This window comes from Rhinoraja longicauda, chromosome 9 (genome assembly GCF_053455715.1).
Source record: "Rhinoraja longicauda isolate Sanriku21f chromosome 9, sRhiLon1.1, whole genome shotgun sequence".
Lineage (NCBI taxonomy): Eukaryota > Metazoa > Chordata > Chondrichthyes > Rajiformes > Arhynchobatidae > Rhinoraja > Rhinoraja longicauda.
This window is the reverse complement of record NC_135961.1, coordinates 3705653-3729262: the sequence shown is the minus strand read 5'-3', so window position 1 is coordinate 3729262 and position 23610 is coordinate 3705653. Positions and strand designations below refer to the sequence as shown.

The following is a 23610-nucleotide window of genomic DNA, read 5'->3' as shown; positions in this document are numbered from 1 at the left end:
TCAGGCAGCATCTCTGGAGAGAAGGAATGGGTGATGTTTCGGGTCGAGACCCTTGTTATGGATAATTGCAGTTAATACAAAGGATATGTTTTTAGAAATTGTTATTTAAAGTACTGTAATTTTTCATATACCAGGTGGAGATGGAGAAAACTTCATTATGTTTATTGGACATAGTATTATGGTTATTACAACTTTGCATGTATAAAATGTGTAGTGGGGCAGGCTGTTCTATATGGATTTCAAAATATTGACTATGCTAAGGTGGCAGAAAAGTAAAAAGACTTGTATATTGCCTTTCACTCATCCATTTGTCCAAAGAGCTTTGTAGCCATTAAGTGTTGTTTGTGTTTTAATATTTGTAATGTGGGAACTTTTTGATGGTTTTGTGATGTTCACCTGAAAAAAATTGTGTGTTTGACAAAGGAGCAATGGACTAAGGACAAAGTGGACCTCAATGGTCTGCTCCGCTGTAATTTTCATGGTCAGTTCTCAAGAATGGGGCTTGAAACCAAGATTACTAACGGAGTCATGACCAACACCATAGTGTTTCTGGTGATATTTCCATTATTTCCCTGGTTCCCTCCCTCCACTCCCACCCCCACCACTGCTATCAAGCCACATTGCAGTCAACAGAATTGCCGTTAATGATTATTATTATTATGGAGGTAGCTAATTTTAATATCTCCTTTTCCAGTGTGGTACATTAAAGTGGTGGAGTTGGCTTTGTGAGTTCAAGTAATTTTCATGTTCTGTTGTCAGCTAACGAGGTGTGTTTTGAGTAACTGTATAAGTCGATTTTTATTTTTAGGTGTGTTAAAATAGAATATATTATGGAACTTTATTTGATAATTAATGCAGAGAGCATGTGAGTTTCATTTGTCTTTTGGATTCAAACCATTCACTTGATATTTTGAACTTTAGCATTGATTATTGGCAAATTAAGTACTGGCTCGTTTTTAAACTTGGAAATGTTTGAAAGGTGTCAAATGCTACGGATGCAGGTTTAACAAGTCATGTCTTGAATTATTAATCATCTCACTGTTTGTAATGATAATATGGTAATGATAGATGTTAAAAATAATAGGTAAGAAAAATGGAGAAAAAGGGGCTTGGGCTCTGATGGTGTTTTAAGTGGATTATTACATGTTTTGCCAGGAATTACATTTCTTATTACATTTTGCACTGGTTGGGGCAAGTGTCTGACTTCAAAAAAAGAAATTTGGAGAGGATTAAAATATTGTGATATTTTCTCCTGTGGAACCACACTGGGGTGGATTTTTGTATCAAATGAACAGGCAATGAATGCTTCGTTCAACCAATTGTCAATCAGACCTCACTAGATTTAGCAATTGTTTTTTTTTCAAGATAACATCTGCTTTTTGTATTCACAGAATTTGTCCTTTTAATGTATCAGTCTATAATTGTTAATAATTTGTTCTGTGCATTTGCTCAGAAAGGGCACAGTTGTGTATTCGGTGAACAGTAAGAATCATGGGTTGTGAGATATTCCTGATTTGAATCTCATGGTCAGCTGTGTTGCTGTATTTTTTTTTTCTGTTGCCAGAAGCTATCTATTGCTTTTCAGCAGTCTCTCATTGGGCACTAATCCAAGATGTTTAAGACAACCCCCTGTGTGAGCTGTTCCAAATTGAACCTCTTTCACTGAAGTGCCATGACCTTCACATATGTAGATTAGCCATGTGCTCTTTGAATTGAAACTTGCCTCCGGAAGAAAAGGCTTTTTACTTGTGAGAATTGACAGGCATTCATCTCTGACCTGGGGAGAAAGTGAAGAAAAGGAGATTAGGACTGACTGGAAAGTGGAATTGAGTGAGCAGATTCACTGGCGCCACCTTATTTTAACCCTAGATGTTCCTTAGTTTGCATTTTAAAAAAATGCAACTAATTTATTTTTGAATACTTTGGGTAAAGTAGAGGTAAATTAATTGAATGCTTTTTCTGGTTGCATACGTCCTTTAAAGAATATTGTTTCCTCCACTCCAAAACATTGATATTATTCTGGGACTGTGCCATGAGTCTGGTACCTTATGGCCGTGCTTGGTCATTATTCTTGAGTTAGTGAGAGTCTTTTGACTACTAAACAAAGTGTAGCTGGGATACCAGTTTATGCTTTTACTACATGCATTGGATTTGACACTGATTAGGAACTTGGCTTGATTAATTTGATTTAGAGATACACCGCGGAAACCGGCCCTTCAGCCCACCGGGTCCGCGCCGCCCAGTGATCCCCGCACATTAACACTATCCTACACACACTAGGGACAATTTTTACATTTAATTAACCCAGCCAATTAACCTACATACCTGTACATCTTTGGAGAGTGGGAGGAAACCGAAGATCTCGGAGAAAACCCGCACAGGTCACGGGGAGAACGTACAAACTTCGTACAGACGGCGCCCGTAGTCAGGATCGAGCCTAAGTTTCCGGCGCTGCATTCGCTGTAAGGCGGCAACTCTACCGCTGCGCCACCGTGCCGCAACCTTTGTCTGCACTTGGAACTCCCTGGTTGAAACACTAAGTGCTGTGTTCAAATTGGTTAATTTTGCAAAGGTGAATGACAAAAGTAGGGAAATCCTGTTGGCATTCTCCGAATTATATCATGTCGCTAGATTCGTCACAATGGTATGTAAAATGCATGGGGACCTGCGGACTTTCGTATTCGGGAAAAAAAAAGTAAGATATATTGAAATGTCTTTTTCATTGTCCATTTGTAACATTTGCTGGACAGCCTCTTTCAAGATCAGTGGACATCCTATTTAAAAATTGTTGATCTATCAGTTATGATTTATTAAATCATTACAACCATCCTTTATGCTAAAATTTTAAATGAAGAATTTTTTGTGTGCAAATTTTCGTAATTGGCAATCTTTTACCCAGAGTAGGGGAGTTGAGAACCAGATGGCATCAGTTTAAGATGAGGGGGAAAAGATTTTACAGGTACCGAGAGGCAACTTTTTTGCACTAAGGGTGGTAGGTATAAGGTGGTACGTAAAAGATTGCTTTGATTCAGGGTTTTGAATGCTAAGGTAGAAGTAAATTAAGGAAATGAAACAAAAATATTTGTGAGTGCTGTAGAAAAATAATTTTGGGGTACTTATTAATGGCCCCATTATGGGTCCCTTTCGGAATGGCAGGCAGTGACCAGTGGGGTACCGCAAGGTTCGGTGCTGGGACCCCAGCTATTTACAATATACATTAATGACTTAGACGAAGGGATTAAAAGTACCATTAGCAAATTTGCAGATGATACTAAGTTGGGGGGTAGTGTGAATTGTGAGGAAGATGCAATAAGGCTGCAGGGTGACTTGGACAGGTTGTGTGAGTGGGCGGATACATGGCAGATGCAGTTTAATGTAGGTAAGTGTGAGGTTATTCACTTTGGAAGTAAGAATAGAAAGGCAGATTATTATCTGAATGGTGTCAAGTTAGGAGGAGGGGGAGTTCAACGAGATCTGGGTGTCCTAGTGCATCAGTCAATGAAAGGAAGCATGCAGGTTCAGCAGGCAGTGAAGAAAGCCAATGGAATGTTGGCCTTCGTAACAAGAGGAGTTGAGTATAGGAGCAAAGAGGTCCTTCTACAGTTGTACCGGGCCCTGGTGAGACCGCACCTGGAGTACTGTGTGCAGTTTTGGTCTCCAAATTTGAGGAAGGATATTCTTGCTATGGAGGGCGTGCAGCGTAGGTTCACTAGGTTAATTCCCGGAATGGCGGGACTGTCGTATGTTGAAAGGCTGGAGCGATTGGGCTTGTATACACTGGAATTTAGAAGGATGAGGGGGGATCTTATTGAAACATATAAGATAATTAGGGGATTGGACACATTAGAGGCAGATAACATGTTCCCAATGTTGGGGGAGTCCAGAACAAGGGGCCACAGTTTGAGAATAAGGGGTAGGCCATTTAGAACGGAGATGAGGAAGAACTTTTTCAGTCAGAGGGTGGTGAAGGTGTGGAATTCTCTGCCTCAGAAGGCAGTGGAGGCCAGTTCGTTGGATGCTTTCAAGAGAGAGCTGGATAGAGCTCTTAAGGATAGCGGAGTGAGGGGGTATGGGGAGAAGGCAGGAACGGGGTACTGATTGAGAGTGATCAGCCATGATCGCATTGAATGGCGGTGCTGGCTCGAAGGGCTGAATGGCCTACTCCTGCACCTATTGTCTATTGTCTATTGTCTATTGGCTCAAGTTTTTTTGAACAGTTGTGCCACAGGAAGGCCTGAAGTTCTGAGACTAATTTATTTGAATTAATAGACTTTTATTTTTGTGGCATCTACAAATTTGGAAATATTTTCAGTTTAGTAACAGAGTTTTTAAGGATATTCAATAGTAGCTCGCGTTTTGAGTAGTTCTGCAACACCAGTCCAAGTTGGAAATCTATATTAAGTAAACCAGTAGCCCATGAACAGTCTCCTGGGGACCTCTGCTGAACACATCATTCTGAGAAACAATCTTTTACTATTACTTGTTACACAGCCAATTTTCTATCCATGCTTCTGCAACCTTCATTTATTTCATGGAGTTCAATGGTGATGACAGGCCCATTGTATGCTTCCTCATCCATTGCCTTTTGGAAGTCCATTTATACAACAATTTCCTTATTGACCCCGATTGATTCTACTGCATAGAGATTCGGGTTAGTTGGATAAGACCTGTAAGAAATTTGTATGCTTCAATGAGAGATTCTTATTTTCAACTCAGACTGTCTAATCTTTCGTGACATACCCTCCATGCCAGGAATCAATCTGGTGAACCTTTGCACATCCGCTATCATGTGTAAATCTTTCCGCAGGTGGGTAAGATGGATCTTCATATTTGACCTTCATAATTGGAGCATGAAGTCTGTACTCCTGCATTCATGCTTTTACAAAAAGAGGCCATCAGATCAGTCTGAAGAACGGTCCCAATCTGAAATGTTGACAATCCATTCCCTCCACAGATGCTGACCGACCCGCTGAGTTCCTCCCGCACTGTATTTTTTTGCTCAAGATTCCAGCATGTGCATAACATTGCTAATTGCTATATTACCTGCCTATGGAGTTGCAGTGATTTGAGAACAAGGATAATTAGATTCTTTGGGAAACTGAAATCTTTCAATCTTATTATTTGGAAAAAAATATTCAATCTCTTCAATTTCTATCGAGATGATGACCTCGGATTTTCCTACAGATACACATGAAACTGCACAAGAAACTTGATGCCAGAATCTTGAGCAAACAACACACTGCTGGCAGAACTCAGCAGATCAGAGCAAATGTGGAGGGGATGGAGAGACAGCGCTTCAGGTCCGGAACCTTCTTCAGACTGGAACTGAAATGTTGTATATCCATTTCCACCACAGGTGCTGCCTGACCCACTTATTCCTCCATCTCTTTTTTTTGGAAAATTTCTCCCTTCAGCAAACTAAGACCCATCCCACCTGAACCAGATATTTAAACATTTTGCGTGCAGCTGTATTTTCCAATATCACCTTTATTCATTGTTACCCAAACCAAAATCTAAACAACATTATTATTTTCCTCGAAGAAGAATGCACTCTAGAACTCAAGCACTACGTAAATTGTCTCATCCAAGATAGAAAGAAAATGTTGGACTGAAAGTCTGAAGAAGGGTCTCAACCAGAAACGTCACCCATTCCTTCTCTCCAGAGATGCTGCATGTCCTGCTGAGTTACTTCAGCATTTTATGTCTATTGGTGTAAACCAGCATTTGTAGTTCCTTCCTACACATATTATCTCATCCATATCCTTGTCCTCCATGAGTAAATTTTCTTTTTATCCTTCATCCTACTTCTCTCTTTTATTTATACGCACACAGAATATTTTGTTTTTTAAAATATGTTTGCAATCAGTCTTTGTTGTGTTCTCCATTTGCCTCTTTTATTTTTGTGTCTAATCAGCCCAATTCGTGCTTGTATTAACAAAGTGCCGCACATCTGGTACTCTTTACTTTTTTCTGTTGTATTTAACTCTCCAATATGTTTGGTCATCCATGAAAATCTGACTTTAATTTCCCAACCATTCTCCACTACATGAATGGAATGGTCATTGAGTGAAGTTTATATGGGTGGAGCTGAGAAATAAAAAGGGAATGATCACCTTATTATGAGTGCACATAGTCTAGTTTCGTTTCGAGATACAGCGTGGAAACAGGCCCTTTCGGCCCACCGGGTCCGCACCGACCAGCGATCCCCGCACATTAACACCATCCTATGCCGACTAGGGCCAATTTTTTTTTTTTAACATTTACTAAGCCAATTAACCTACCTGTGCGTTTTTGGGGTGTGGGAGGAAACTGAAGATCTCTTTAAAAAAAAAAAAAAAAAAAAGCCACGCAGGTCACGGGGAGAACGTACAAACTCCGTACAGACAGCACCAATGGTCGGGACCGAACCCAGGTCTCCGGCGCTGCATTCGCTGTAAGGCAGCAACTCTACCGCTGCACCACCGTGCCCGCCCTAGTCAATGTGAATTAGAAGGACAAATATGTTGTGAGATTCCAGGTAACTGCACGACTAATAGAGTTGCCATAGTAGGGGATTTTAACTTCCCCAATATAGACTAGGACTGCCAATGGTGTCAAGGGCTTAGATGGGTGGAATTTGTGAAAAAGTATTCAGTTATGTCTCCTGAGGCAATATGTTGTGTGCCCTCCAAGGGAGAGGGCACTCTTGAGGAATTGGGAAGGGCAAGTGATTGTGTTGTCGGGTGAGCATTTTGGGACTAGCGACCACATTCTGTTAGCTTTAAAATAGTTATGGATAAAGACAGGGTGGGCCCACAAGTTAAAGTTCTGATTTGGGGCAACACCAATTTTGATGATACGAGACAGTTAATGGAGATGTCTTGAGGATGGTCCACATTACAGGCGAGGAGGTACTGAATGTCCCAAGGCATGCTGAAGGTTGATAAATTGACTTGGCCAGATCGGATATATTTGAAAACGCTGTGGAAAGCTGGAGAAGAAATTGTGGGGAGGAAGGAACTGCAGATGCTGGTTTAAACCGAAGATAGGCACAAAATGCTGGAGTAACTCGGTGGGACAGGCAGCATCTCTGGAGAGAAGGAATGGGTGATGTTTCGGGTTGAAACCCTTCAAATTGTGGGAGGCTGGCAGAGATATATGAATTATAGTTAAACACAGGTGAGGTGCTGGATAATTGGAGGGTGGCTAATGTTGTGCCTCCATTTAAGAGGGACTGCAAGGACAAGCCTGGAAGCCCTTAATAAATGAGCCTAACTTCTGTGGTAGGTAAACTACTGGAGAAGATTCTGAGGGAAAATTTTATATATATGCATTTGGATATATTGGTGCTGATTAGGGAAAGACAGCATGGTTTTGTACGTGGGTAATCGAGTCTTACGGATTTGATTGGAGTTCTTTGAAGTAGTAAGCAAAAGGTTGACGAGGGCGAAGCCGTAAAGGTTGTCTATACGGTCTTCAGCAAAGCCTTCAAGGTTTCCCATGGTAGGCTGCTCTGGAAGGTTACAATACATGGGGTGCAGGAAGATCCAGCTAACTAGATACAGATTTGTCTTCATGGAAGAAAGCAGGGGGTGGTAGTGGAAGGGTGCTTTTCGGACTGGTGGCATGTGACTGGTGATGTGCCTCAGGTCGGTGTTGGGCCCATTGTTGTTTGTAGTTTATATCAATGATGATTTGGATGAGAATGTACAAGACGTGATTAGCAATTTTGCAGATGACCCTAAAGTAGGTGGTATTGATATCGAAGATGGCTACCAAAAATGACAGCAGAATCTTGATCAATTGAGCAAGTGGGCAGAGGAATGGTTAATGGAGTTTCATGCAAATATATGCGAAGTGTTACATTTTGGGAAGTCAAACCAGAGTAGGACCTTCACAGGTACATAGTTTCCTGAAAGTGGTGTCACAAATAGATCGGGTGGTTAAAAAAGGCTTTTGGTACATTGGCTTTCATCATATAGGTCATTGAGTATAGAAGTTGGAACGTTACGTTACAGTTGTACAAGATGTTGGTAGGGCCATATTTGGAGTACTGTTCAGTTTTGCTCATCATGCTATAGGAAGAATGTAATGAATCGAGAGAGAGTGCAGAGAAGATTTGCAAGGATGCTGCCAGGATAAGAGGGGCTGAGCTCCAGGGTGAGTTTGGGTATGCTCGGACTTTATTCCTTGGAGTGCTGGAGGCTGAGGGATGATCTTATGGAGGTGTATAAAATTGAAGGGAACAGATAGCCGCAAGCTTTGATTTCAAATTATTTGTGCCAGAACACCTCATAAAATGAGTTTATTCTTCTCCAATTAGCTCTTTTTAATTTAGAGTTGTCCCTATACTTTCTCACAGCTATTGTGAACTTTGTGATATGATAACTGTTTCCTGCATGTTCTTCCACTAATATAAAACAGCCTAGCTAATGAATGTCAAAAAAACTAAGGAGCTGATTGTAGACTTTAGAAGGGCTCAATCGTACACGCCACTGGAGATAAATGGGATTACTGTGGATAGGGTGAGCAGCTTTAAATACCTGGGAGTCCACATCACAGAGAATCTGACGTGGGCAACGCACATTGCCAAGGCAGCGCCTTTACCACCTCAGACAGCTGAGGAAATTCAAAGTCTCCCTGAGGATCCTTCAGTGCTTCTACTCTGGGGCTGTAGAGAGCATCCTGTCCGGGAACATCACAATCTGGTTTGGGAATAGCTCTGCCCAAGACAGAGCTATTCCCAATTTACACTCGCCCCCCTGCAGGACCTATACATCAGGAGGTGCAGATCCAGAGCCAGCAACATTATGGGGGACCCCTACCACCCCAGCAACGGACTGTTCCAGCTGCTACGGTCAGGCAAACGCCTCCGCTGTCACGCTGTGAAAACAGAGAGGATGAGACGGAGTTTCTTCCCGCAGGCCATCAGGACTGTTAACTCTCAGATCACCAGGGACTAATTTAATTTACTGTATTAATTTATTTTTTGTGTTAAATTTTTTTTTTCTATTCTGTTTTGTAGTTTAGCACAATCTGCAGGCGTTGCCACTTTCATTTCACTGCACATCTTGTATATTATGTATGTGACAAATAAACTTGACTTGAATTATTGGGCAGGGATCATATTAATTTAAAAGCACGCATGAAACCCCTCCCCTCTTTGCCTGTGATGTCTTTGCTCTTCTAGTTTATATTGATGCCATTATCATTGTTGGATGGCTTTTGCACATGCCTGGAATTTCCCTGCATATTTGCTCCTCGTTACATTTCTCACTAGTTGGTGGCCTGACTGTTTTTAATTTTTTTAAAAGATTCCGTTTTATGCTAGCGGTTCTATCCGTGAGAGCACGTCAATGTAGAGGAGAAGAAAATCGGCCACGTTTCACTATACAACAGGAGATTTAAAACCCAGGATTGTAAACTGTAACTGGCAGCTGTTTGCAATTGTGCATTCTTGCTGAAATCATGAATGATGTATTGAATAGCAAGTGATGTCTGTAGAAGCTGGATACCAGAAAGAATTGTACTTTTAAATGCGATGTGTGGTGAGGAAGAGAAAAACACTGAGTTTGTAAAAATTACGTTGTAGATAGAGCGCATGAAAAACTTGAGACTGAGCATGGTATTGATTGATATACTCAACAAGTCTCATTTAATATTTGACCATGTACTCTGTTTTTACCATTGAAAGTTCAGTGTAATATTGTATGTTTCAGAAAGTATTTCACCAGTGACCTGTCTGTCTCCACCCCCCCACTAATTACAGTGTGACATTTAAGAACTGTAGAATAGAATAGTTTGATGTGGCATTTACTGGTTGCAAGCATGGAGCTCGGGCTTGAATTCCTATTCTGCTTCAATAAGATAACATCCAGCTTTAGAAAAAAACTTTATTTATAGTAGAATATTAAAGCACAGAAATGGCCATTTGCTTCATCCTGCTGTAACATTCTAGCCTTAGAGGGAGTACAGAGAAGGTTCACCAAATTGATCCCTGGGATGGCAGGACTTTCATATGAAGAAAGACTGGATAGACTGGGCTTATACTCGCTGGAATTTAGAAGACTGAGGGGGGATCTTATTGAAACATATAAAATTCTTAAGGGGTTGGACAGGCTAGATGCGGGAAGATTGTTCCCAATGTTGGGGAAGTCCAGAACCAGGGGTCACAGCTTAAGGATAAGGGGGAAGTCTTTTAGGACCGAGATGAGAAAACATTACTTTACACAGAGAGTGGTGAGTCTGTGGAATTCTCTGCCACAGAAGGTGGTTGAGGCCAGTTCATTGGCTATATTTAAGAGGGAGTTAGATGTGGCCCTTATGGCTAAAGGGATCAGGGGGTATGGAGAGAAGGCAGGTACAGGTTACTGAGCTGGATGATCAGCCATGATCATATTGAATGGCGGTGCAGGCTCGAAGGGCCGAATGGCCTACTCCTGCACCTATTTTCTATGTTTCTATTTCATAAAGGTGTCAAATTAGTTGTTCTCAGTTCTTTTTCAACTACCCTGAATTTGTTGTTTACCAGCTCAATTTTGGTATATCCAATCTCCTGTCATCATCTTTTTAGGCCATGCTTTCCAGTATACAATTTACTTGTAATTTTAAACTTTCCTTCATATTTCCTCTTTTAACAAATGCTGATCGTTTCATAATGGACTCGACTCACCCTTTTACAATTTTCACCAGGGTTCATTAGTTGCTGACTTTTGAATTAAAAGTCCAGCCCACTTTACTTTTTTTTCTCGTGGACATTGCTCAGACTTGACCTGTGTTTAGATCACTTAACCTGCACCAGAAGAAAGACAAAACTTAGTACTGTATCTTTAATAATGCATGGCTTCACAAAGCCATTGGGGGGGGGATGTTTTTTCTGTGTTGAATCTCTGAGTGGTTTACACATAAGGGGGCCGTTTGTCCTTGGTTTGCCCTGGCTCTGTGTTAGAGTATGCAGCTAGGCTATTCCCCTTCCTTCTCCCCATAATACTGCAAATTTCCATCTCTCTTCACCCATTCCATCGCTAGTTGTATCTCCTTGTGGTCCTTTTAAAGCATTGCTAACTATGCTTTGAGATTTTGTTATCTGCAAATTTCATTATTTGCTATTGATAATTCATCCAACAGTTTACAGAACAGTAAAGTCATTTAGTACAAGATAATTTTTGCAAACATTATTGTGGCTTTTCATTAGGCATGCTATGAAATGTCCAACAGAATTTTCAGAATCTTTTCGTAAAATAAAATAAAACTAGAAAAGCTGATGTTTTTATATTGGTGAAAGAAGATCAAGGTCAACCAAAAAATATTTTTCTTGAAATATAATACATGCCATGATCTAGCCTAAACAAGGCCAGACCATGCGCCTTGGCCTGCAATGTCTGTGTTGATCATGATGCCAAATTAAACTAATCCCTTCTGCCTTCTTGTGATCCATGTCACTTCCTTCCTTGTGTATGTACCAATCTGAAAGCCTCAATTTATCAATACTACTTGCACCATTATGTGGCAGCAAGTTCTGAGCACTACAAGCACTACTGAGCACAGCAGAACAAGGGGCCACGGTTTAAGAATAAGGGGTAGGCCATTTAGAACTGAGATGAGGAAAAACTTTTTCAGTCAGAGTTGTGAATCTGGAATTCTCTGCCTCAGAAGGCAGTGGAGGCCAATTCTCTGAATGCATTCAAGAGAGAGCTAGATAGAGGATAGCGGAGTCAGGGGGTATGGGGAGAAGGCAGGAACGGGGTACTGATTGAGAATGATCAGCCATGATCACATTGAATGGCGGTGCTGGCTCGAAGGGCTGAATGGCCTCCTCCTGCACCTATTGTCTATTGTCTACTACCACTCTCTGTGTACCTGGACATCTCCCTTTAAACTTACCCCCTCTCACCTTAAAACTATGTTCCCTAGTATTTGATCCAGATGCCTTAGGATATGAAGAAAATTGCACAAATTTCACTATCCTTCATGTCCTTCTCCTTGCTAAATACTGATGCAAAATATTTGTTTAGTACCGTGATACATCCTCTGACGCCAAGCATAAATTTCCTCCTTCATCCTTGCCTGGTCTTACCCTCTTCCTTTTGATGCATGCATAAAATGCATTGGCATTCTCTTTAATCCTACATGCCATGTTTATTTTATGGGCTCGTTTGACCTCCCTAAGTCCCTGTTTGAATTCTTGACCGGCTTTCTTTATATTCCTCAAAATCCCTGCCTGATTTCATTTTCCTAAATCTGACATATGCTTCTTTTTCCTTTTGATCAAATTGACACCTCTCTTGTCAGGCAAGGTTCCCTTATCTTGCCATCTTTGTCTCTTCCTGGAACATGCCAGTCCTGAACGCTGATCAGTTGGTCTTTCAACACCTCCCATATGTTAGATGCCCAATACCTGCTGCTCCCAATTTACTCTCCCTTGCTCCTGCCTAATAATGTTACAATTTGTCCTCCCCAATTTTGTACTTTTCCTCCAGGTCCAGATTTATTCTTATTCATAACCATCTTTAAACTTGTGGTATTTATTCACAAAATGCTAGAGTAACTCAGCAGGTCAGGCAGCATCTCGGGAGAGAAGGAATGGCTGACGTTTCGGGTCGAGACCTTTCTTCAGTCCGAAACGTCACCCATTCCTTCTCTCCCGGGATGCTGCCTGACCTGCTGAGTTACTCCAGCATTTTGTGAATAAATACCTTCGATTTGTACCAGCATCTGCAGTTATTTTCTTACACTTTTTAAACTTGTGGTCCTGTTCCCAAAATGTTCTCCCACTGAAATGCCAGTCACCTGGCCCATATGGTCCCTCCTCTAATTGGACTCTTCACATATTATTTCAAGAAACCTTTTAGGATATACCTAACAAATTCTACCCCATCTAAGCCTCTAATACTCTGGACGTTCCAATCAATATTGGGGAAGTTAAAGTCGCCCAATACGATAACCGTGATGCATTAACATTTTTCCATACTCTGTCTGCATATCTGTTCTTCTATCTTCCGCTGGCTATTCACAGGCTTAGCGTATAATCCTATCAGAGTAATTGCACCTGATTTCTGAACTCTGCCCATATTACTGCTGTGGATAAAACCTCCAATGTTCCTCTCTGAGTGGAGCTGTGGCATTATCCCAGGTTAGTAATGCCAACGACACCTCTTACTCTATCGCATCTGAAACATCAAAACCCTGGAATGCCAAGCCACCAGCCTTGTCCCTCTCACAACCAGGTCTCTGTCGTGATCACACAATCATGGTGCCAGGTTCTTCTTGTAGCTCGTTCCACATGCCACCCACGCGCCGTCGAAAAAGCTGCCCTCTGGTTTCTACTAAATCTTTCCCCTCTCGCCTTAAACCTATGTCCTCTGGTTCTTGATTGCCATCCTCTTGGTAATATACTCTGTTCACCCCATCTATTTCCGTCATGATCTCGTATACCTCTCTACCTCTCTATGATTGCCCTCCGCCTCTTGCACTCCAAAGAATAAAATCCTAGTCTGTCCAACCTCTCCCTAAATCGCGTCTCCCACTATTTTCTTTTCCTATCCATTCTCCTTATCCTTTGATTTCCAGTAATAACCAGAAGTCTGTGAGTCTCTTTTATGAATGCAATCAATGATTTCTCCAGTCCTGTATTTTTTATGATGCATCATTCTTTGAGTGAAGACGTTTCTCTGCGCAACTCAGAAAATGGTCCACCCCTTGTTTTTTTACTTTGAACCCCATTTCCAGAAGCAACGGATACAGTGTGCTCTGTGTCTACCCTGTTGAGCCTTCTAAGAACTTGTATATTTTAATGTTTCATATTGCTAAAGAATAGACTGACTTGCATTCCCTCACCTGATACGATAGATCTTCCATCAGAAGAACCCATCTGTGAATGAGGATCTTTGTTGTACTCTCTCAGTAACGAGTATATATACTCGTTACTGAGAGAATACAACAAATAGGCTTTTTTTAGTCAATATTGCACATGATGCTCCAGGTAGGGCCCTATTTAGTTATTCTATAAAATCATTTTCTTGTGCTCTGATTTTCTCCACTCATGCCTCTTTGCAGAGAGATGCAAGGAACTGGAGATGCTGTTTTATAAAAAAGGACAGGAAGTGTTGGAGTAATTCTGTGTAAGAAAATAACTGCAACAAATTGAAGGTATTTATTTCACAAAATGCTGGAGTAACTCAGCAGGTCAGGCAGCATCTCAGGAGAGAAGGAATGGGTGATGTTTCAGGTCGAGTCTGAAGAAGGGTCTCGACCCGAAACATCACCCATTCCTTCTCTCCCGAGATGCTTCCTGTCCGGGTGAGTTACTCCAGCATTTTGTGCCTACCTTTGATTTTAAACAGCATCTGCAGTTTTTTTTACTTAGTTGTCATCGTGATCGGCTTGGACATTGTGGGCTGATGTTCTATGTTCAGTAGAATATTGGACCATCATTTTCAAGATTTTCTAAAGAATGTCCCCTAAATCTCCTGCCCGTGATGAACAACCTGCTCTTGAGTTGAGTATAGGAGCAAAGAGGTCCTTCTGCAGTTGTACAGGACCCTAGTGAGACCGCACCTGGAGTACTGTGTGCAGTTTTGGTCTCCAAATTTGAAGAAGGATATTCTTACTATTGACGGCGTGCAGCGTAGGTTTACTAGGTTAATTCCCGGAATGACGGGTCTGAAGAAGGGTCCCAACCAGAAATGTCACCTATTCACATTCTCCTGAGATGCTGTCTGACCTGCTGAGTTACTCCAGCATTTTGTGGAGTAATTCTGTGGGTCAGGCAGCATTATTGGAGAATGTGAATAGGTTACATTTCTGGTTGGGACTCTTCTTCAGACTTGTCTCTTTACATCTTCACCACTCTAATTCTTCATTTGTTTCATGGCGATAAAAAACATGAAAACCTTCTAAGTCAGTGAGTTTGGTCAACAGACTGACTCCTACTAAAGAGAATCAGTGAACAAGATGAGTTTTTACGGCAGGCTGGCATCACATCAGATGTGCAGCACTTTGGTCAACGTGGGTTGTTTTTAAATGTGCTATACAAATAAAATTGACTTGACTTGACTTGACCTTGGTTGTCATTATTAATGCATTTTTAAAAAAAAATCAATTTTCATTAATTAAACTTCATGGGTGCTAAGATTAGAAAAATATTCGTTGGCCCCTTTGACTATAATGCTTAGCATTGTTTTCGGGAGGTATGTCAGTAAAGGTAAATGCTTGAAATGTATTGTGGTATAAATCTGAAAGCAACTGTCTCTGCACGTGATCTGTTAAATGGGGACATTTAGCTGTTCCTGTAAGTACTACTCTTCATCTCCATAGGGCGCGCTGTTGGAGTTTTTGCAAATAAAATTCACATTTTTCTCACTATAAAAAGCAAACTCTTGAATAGGCTGTGATGCATTTTGATGGAATTTCCAGTCACAATTAACTGCTGAGCAATTTGTCTGAGGGGAATAAATATAATCATGGAAAATTATTTATTTCCTTCCATGACTGAATGCCACAGATTTTGAATAGATTTTTCTCAGTGTACCTTAATCCCGTACAGTCACTTCATCTTTTTGTGTAATGGTTTAGAGATTCCCTACGATGTATTATTTCCTTTTTTGTTTGTTGTCTAGGAATTCAGTCCATTTTACTGTATGTGGTTTATGTACTGCCTGTGGGTTTCATTACTCCTAAATTTCACCCTCCTTGAGCGTTAAATTGAGCTTTTGAATTTTTGTGAAAAATTCAATTACCTTAAATGTCTATAAAACCCACACACAAAAGCAATGTTTTAACTTTTAATTGTTTAACCGTTTTTGCTTCCAGCAGGTCCCAGGTGTTATTGAATGTTTGTAAATGCAGAGTATATTCCCACACATTTACAAATCCAATTACTCCTTTAACAGCTGGTTGAAATGAGGGCTGCACCTCTTTCAGTGTCAAAGATGTTTTGAGTGCATCTGGCTGTGCTTGCTGAAATAGCTACTTTGGGGAGTTGGAGGTTCTAGTGAAATGCTGCACTTGGGATCTTATTGCGAGAAAGAGCATTGCCAAGAGGAGAGCAGCTATTGATTTTAGAGCAGTGGAAGATCTGTCTGAATATTTTTGTGTGAAGCTGTCTGCTGCAACAAACAGCTAAATGATAAATGAAGTTTATTTTTGTATTTTTAAAATGAGACATTTGACACAGGGTAGTATGTGCTTCAGATGCAATTGAAGTTGTTCCTTAAAATGTCAATTATTTATGTTTTTCAAATATAACGCATAGGCCAATTGCCCATGTAAAGTTGCAAAGCTTTTCCATTCTGAAAAATCCAATAACAAAACAAAATTAACTTGTGTTTTGCTTATTGCCTGATCCCATTCAGGTTTTAAGTAAAGAAAGATTGGCTGCTTTTGAATGATTAAATTTCACATGTGTCTAGAAATGTTTGTGACGGATTGGTATTTGTGAACCCTTTTTAATTGGGACATCTTTATATTGAGTAATTGATTAGAACTGTTTTCCTTTTTAGAGAGATACTTTTTATTTAGTTTGATAGACTGCAAGACAGTGAATTTGCCTCTGGAATTTTGATGGATTTCAGTAATTAAGCTCATGACTGCTGTAACAATGTATTTTCCTTAATGTCGATAAATGTGAGGTTATCCACTTTGGCGGCAAGAACAAGGAGGTAGATTATTATCTCAATGGTGTCAGGTTAGGTAAGAGGGAAGTGCAGCGAGACCTGGGTGTCCTTGTACACCAGTCACTGAAAGTTGGCGTGCAGGTACAGCAGGCAGTGAAGAAAGCTAATGGCATGTTGGCCTTCATAACGAGAGGATTTCAGTAGAGGACTAAAGAGTTGCAGTTGTATAGGGCCCTGGTAAGACCACATCTGGAGTAATCTACAGTTTTGGTTTCCTAATTTGAGGAAGGACATCCTTGTAATTGAGGCAGTGCAGCGTAGTTTCACGAGATTGATCCCTGGGATGGCGGGACTGTCATATGAGGAAAGATTGAAAAGACAGCTTGTATTCACTGGAGTTTAGAAGGATGAGAGGGATCTTATAGAGACATAAAAGGACTGGACAAGCTAGATGCAGGAGAAATGTTCCCAATGTTGGGAGAGTCTAGAACCAGTGGCCACAGTCTTAGAATAAAGGGGAGGGCATTTAAAACTGAGGTGAGAAGAAACTTTTTCATCAGAGAGTTGTGAATTTGTGGAATTCTCTGCCATAGAGGGCAGTGGAGGCCAAATCACTGGATGGATTTAAGAGAGTTAGATAGAGCTCTAGGGACTAGTGGAATCAAGGGATATGGGGAGAAGGCAGGCATGGGTTACTGATTGTGGATGATCAGCCAGGATCACAATGAATGGCGGTGCTGGCTCGAAGGGCTGAATGGCCTCCTCCTGCACCTATTTCTATGTACAACGAGATCTGGGTGTCCTAGTGCATCAGTCACTGAAAGGAAGCATGCAGGTACAGCAGGCAGTGAAGAAAGCCAATGGAATGTTGACTTTCATAACAAGAGGAGTTGAGTATAGGAGCAAAGAGGTCCTTCTGCAGTTGTACAGGGCCCTAGTGAGACCGCACCTAGAGTACTGTGTGCAGTTTTGGTCTCCAAATTTGAGGAAGGACATTCTTGCTATTGAGGGCGTGCAGCATAAGTTCACTAGGTTAATTCCCGGAATGGCGGGACTGTCATATGTTGAAAGACTGGAGCGACTAGGGATGTATACACTGGAATTTAGAAGGATGAGACGGGATCTCATTGAAACATATAAGATTATTTAGGGGTTGGACACGTTAGAGGCAGGAAACATGTTCCCAATGTTGGGGGAGCCAAGAACCAGGGACCACAATTTAAGAATAAGGGGTAGGCCATTTAGAATGGAGATGAGGAAAAACTTTTTCAGTCAGAGTTGTAAATCTGTGGAATTCTCTGCCTCAGAAGGCAGTGGAGGCCAATTCTCTGGATACTTTCAAGAGAGAGCTAGATAGAGCTCTTATGGAGTCAGGGGGTATGGGGAGAAGGCAGGAACGGGGCACTGATTGTGAATAATCAGCCATGATCACATTGAATGGCAGTGCTGGCTCGAAGGTCCGAATGTCCTACTCCTGCACCTATTGTCTATTGTTTCTATGTTTTCTTTTATTGCAAATTTACAATCCTCTGAAAAATTCTGGCGGCACGGTAGCGCAGCGGTAGAGTTGCTGCTTTACAGCGAATGCAGCGCCGGAGACTCAGGTTCGATCCTGACTACGGGTGCTGTACTGTAAGGAGTTTGTACATTCTCCCCGTGACCTGCGTGGGTTTACTCCGAGATCTTCGGTTTCCTCCCACACTCCAAAGACGTACAGGTATGTAGGTTAATTGGCTGGGTAAATGTAAAAATTGTCCCTAGTGGGTGTAGGATAGTGTTAATGTACGGGGATCGCTGGGCGGCACGGACTTGGAGGGCCGAAAAGGCCTGTTTCCGGCTGTATGTATATGATATGATATGATAAGTTTAATTCCATGGTTGTTTGGCAACCTTCAGATCTTGCAACCAAATAGCTACAATGTGTGTGTGTGTGTGTAGGAAGGAACTGCAGATGTGGGTTTACACTGAAGATAGATGCAAAATGCTGGAGTAACTCAGTTGGACAGGCAGCATCTCTGGAGAGAAGGAATAGCTGCAATGTTTGATTGAGTTGTGATGGTGGATTTTGAATCCATGTAATTCACAGATTATGCTGGAGTAACTCGGCAGGACAGGCAGCATCTCTGGAGAGAAGGCATGGGTGACGTTTCGAGTCAAGACCCTAGTGAGGGCGGGACCCGCTCCCCTGACATCAGACTGAAGAAGGGTCTTGACCAGAAACGTCACCCATTCTTTCTCTCTAGAGATGCTGCCTGTCCTGCTGAGGTGCTCCAGCATTTTGTGTCTACGTTCAAGGTCAATATGGACCCATATATTCTGATATATATATATATATATATATATATAGTCTGAATAAGGGTCCCGACCCGAAACATCACCCATTCCTTCTCTGCAGAGATGCTACCTGTCCTGCTGAGTTACTCCAGCATTTTGGGTCTATCTTTGATTTAAACCAGCATCTGCAGTTCCTTTCTACCCATATATTCTGCTGCAGGTTGAGCAACGAATACTTAATGCAGTGGGTTCATGGTTTGGAGGGGGGGGGGGGGGGGTAGTGTCATTATTCTTGAGTACATTCTGTTTTGGTGTGATGCTTGGGTGGGGCACTAGGGTATTTTAAATTCCTTCCTTTATAACGGGCGGGAGGGCATTGGTAATGTTCTGCTGATTTGGCGAAGCTGATCTTGGATCAGACCCTTGTCTATCCGTTCAAATGAAACTTTTTATTTTCTGGTTTGCCTTAATTTAAAACCTAGTGCGCAAGAATTGTGTTGCATCCCTTCCCCAAGGGTTGTCTGATGCAATCCAGATGGTCTTTGAAATGTGGACTTTGTGCAAAGTTAGAAGGCAGTGAGTTATTTTGGGGGATCTATTACTACATTAGCGAGCACATGAATGAATGATGACTTTTATGGAATTAATTGGAAAGTTTCGGCCAACTAATACAATTTTTGACTTGGTTTGAGAACAAAATTGCATTTGTTAATGGTGGAAAAGTAGATGCATTGTTTGCCTAAAAAGACTTGCAGAATTTATGGTAGTTCTGTAAAGGAACCTTGTTAAGCTGATAACGGCTTGGTAATTGTTGTCCTGACTCTGTCCATCAGTAACAGAAAGCTTTCTACTAAATAGACCCACAGGGCTGGTTTTAACATTATCTAATAGCTTTTCCAACAGAAAGTCTGGTTGTTGAGACAAGATAATCAATGTAGTACTGTTTGTTAAAACTTGCACATTAAAGGTAATCAATGATTGATAATCATTAAAATAAAAACATTGCTTTACACAATTGGGCGGCCACGGTGGCGCAGCGGTAGAGTTGCTGCCTTGCAGCGAACGCAGCGCCGGAGACCCGGGTTCCATCCCCACTACGGGTGCTGTCTGTACAGAGTTTGTACGTTCTCCCCATGACCGCGTGGGTTTTCTCCGAGATCTTCGGTTTCCTCCCACACTCCAAAGACATACAAGTTTGTAGATTAATTTGCTTGGTGTAAATATAAATTTTCCCTAGTGTGTGTAGGCTTGTTAATGTGCGGGGACCGCGGGTCAGTGCGGACTCGGTGGGCCGAAGGGCCTGCTTCCACGCTGTATCTCTAAACTAAACTAAACCAAAATTGGGACAGATCTGGCTGGTAGAATGTTGGCTTATAACTGAATTTTCTGAGAGAATAAGTGATTTGTAAGGTAAATTCAAAGGCTGAAGGATGAACGCACTGCTGAAATAATGGAGCCGCTTAGGATTTGCAGATGCTGAAATCTGGAGCAAAAGACCAAGTTCTGGAGGAACTCTGGGTCAGTATCTGTGGAGGGAAATGGACAGGTGACGTTACATGTCGAGGTTCTCAAAGACTGAAGAAGAGTGCTGACCTGAAAAGTAACCTCATTTCCCTCCTTAGGTGTTGCTTGACCCGCTGAGTTTCTCCAGTACGTTTCACAAACTAACATTAATTCAGCACTACATAAAGTGCAAGGCTGTGCCTTGCCTATTTCACTACAAACCTTTCCTATCCCATTACCTGCTCAAAGCTTTTAAATGTCTTTATTGCACCCCCTTAATCACTTACTTTGGCAGTTACTTCCATATATGCATCACCCTCTGAAATAGTTGTTCCTCTGATCCCTTAAATTTTCCACTCCACCATAAACTTTTACCTTCAAGTTTAAAACTCCCTCTCCCTGCTGAAAAGGCTTGTAAAACTTCTCAGATATTTATTTTTGACTATTTCTAGATTCTTAAGCAATTGCTTTGTTAATCGGTCCAGCATCACAGGTACTAAGTTCTGAAATAATGAGACCTACTCTCCTAATGTAACCATTCCCTCTTAGATATTGCTGAAACCAGCTGATTTTTCTTATCAACTGTAATGTCTCCTTGTGGCCACATGTCAGTGTTGGTTTGTTCAAACTCCTGTCAATGACCTTCGGCTGTTCCAAGACGTTAAAATAATAATAATAATAATAATAATATAATAATATGTAATAATATAATATATCTTTATTGTCATTGTACAGGGGTACAACGAGATTGGGAATGCGCCTCCCATACGATGCAATAATTTAATTAGCTTCAGCCTGAAGAAGGGTCTCGACCCGAAACGTCACCCATTCCTTCTCTCCCGAGATGCTGCCTGACCTGCTGAGTTACTCCAGCATTTTGTGAATAAATACCTTTGATTTGTACCAGCATCTGCAGTTATTTTCTTATAATTTAATTAGCTAGTCAGTATTAATTTAAACATGAGAAATATTGTTAATTTTGCTTTATAATTGAAAACATTTTTTTTTGTTTTCTTGAGCATTGGTGTACTTTTTCCCCTTAAGTGCATTTGGTGCTCCTTCAGCTTCAGGTGCATCTTAATATAATATAATAATAAGTTTTATTTGTCATATGTAGGTTGGCACAGGGTCAACGGTACAATGAAATGTATTTGACAAGACAACGGGTCACCTCAGCAGTAATATTCCAAGGATAAATAAGATTTAAAAATGACATTAGTAAGGTAAAAAGACAATATTAAAAATAGGTAAAAAGACAATATTAAAAATAATCAACATATATGATGTGAAATGTGTTTATGAGTTCAGAAGCCTGATGGTAGAAACTGTTCTTAAGTCCGGTGGTACGCGCAGCCATACTCCTGTATCGTCTGCCTGACAGTAACAAGGAGACCAGCCTGCGTGCTGGGTGGCTGTGGTCCTTGATGATGCTGCGTGCCTTCCGCAGGTACCGCCGGTAGAAAATGTCCTGAATGGCCGGGAGACAGTTGCCAGTGATGTGCTGTGCCGTCTTCACCACTCTCTGTAGTGATTTGTGGCTGTGGACAGAACAGTTCCCGTACCAGACTGTAATGTAGCCCGTCAGCAGGCTCTCGATGGTGCATCTGGAGAAGTTTGTGAGGATGCTGGCGCAGGTGACATGTTGAATATAGGAATGCGGATTACTGGACTTTTTCACATTGGAGTCACCAGCTACAAAGAAATAGAACACTGAGGAGCTAATGATGGTGCAGCTAATTGCAAAACCTGAAAATCTAAAATAATCCTGAGGTGCACACTTAAAGGCCTTGCCTTAATGCACGCATCATCTTAATCTCTCTCCACCAACACCACATCTATATACTAAAACGTTGTTTGTTTGTCCCTGAACTACAGCCAAAACGGTACACGATAGCGCGACAATTTTAGTCCCACCTTACTCACAGTCATTCCTTTGGTGCTAATGGAAGAAGTTTCATTGAAATTGGTGTTATATTTTTTAAGTTATTCACATTTTAAAGTTTAAATCTATCTCCTAGGGGGAGGGGGGAGGAGAGGGTGCTGCACCAATGCAGGAGAGGTTTGGGCCCAACAATTTCCTTCAAACCTGGCCAAGTTCGAAATTCCATTTAACTTTTTCCAAGAGTATTTGCAATAGTTTAACTGGTTATATTTTGCTGCTGTAATGCAGTTCTAATTAATCTAAGGTATTGTGTGCAGTTTTGGTCTCCAAATTTGAGGAAGGACATTCTTGCTATTGAGGGAGTGCAGTGTAGGTTCACGAGGTTAATTCCCGGGATGACGGGACTGTCATATGTTGAAAGAATGGAGTGACTGGGCTTGTATTCACTGGGATTTAAAAGGATGAGAGGGGATCTTATTGAAACGTATAAGATTATTAAGGGGTTGGACACGCTACAGGCAGGAAACATGTTCCCGATGTTGGGGGAGTCCAGAACCAGGGGCCACAGTTTAAGAATAAGGGGTAGGCCATTTAGAACGGGGATGAGGAAAAACTTTTTCACCCAGAGAATTGTGAATCTGTGGAATTCTCTGCCTCAGAAGGCAGTAGAGGCTAAATTCTCTGGATGCTTTCAAGAGAGAGTTTGATAGAACTCTTATAGCGGAGTCAAGCGATATGGGGAGAAGGTAGGAACGGGGTACTGATTATGGATGATCAGCCATGATCACAGTGAATGGCGGTGCTGGCTCGATGGGCCGAATGGCCTACTCTTGCACCTATTGTCTATTGGAGAATTAGGTGATAGCATTTGCTAGGAGCAATTGGTGAATGTTAGCAATGTTGGAAAGCCAGTATGCCAAATAGATAATATTGCGTTAGAAAGAACTGCAGATGCTGGTTTAAATCGAAGGTAGACACAAAATGCTGGAGTAACTCAGCGGGACAGGCAGCATCTCTGGAGAGAAGGAATGGGTGGCACAAAATGCTGGAGTAACTCAGGAGGCGGGACAGGCAGCATCTCTAGAGAAGGAATGGGTACACAAATAATATAATAACATAATAGATAATATTGCTTTGTGTTTGCGTTTTGGTAAAATTGCAAAGTATTGCCGGTAAGTTAGGACTGTAATTACGCAGCAGAAATGTTCGAGGTGGGTTTTAATGTTTAGTTTTAGTTTAGTTTAGCTTAGAGATACAGCATGGAAACAGACCCACTGAATCCATGCCGACTATTGGCTACCGGTTCCATTTTATCCCACTTTCGCATCCTACACACTAGGGGGAATTTTCAGAAACTAA

General features: G+C 41.4%; 1 protein-coding gene across 4 annotated transcripts in view; it reads left to right on the top strand.

The window, feature by feature from the left end:
• The window catches only part of arid1b (AT-rich interactive domain 1B), a 462315-nt gene that overhangs the window by 13755 nt on the left and 424950 nt on the right, over positions 1–23610 (top strand). The gene's annotated exons all lie outside the window — the stretch shown is intronic.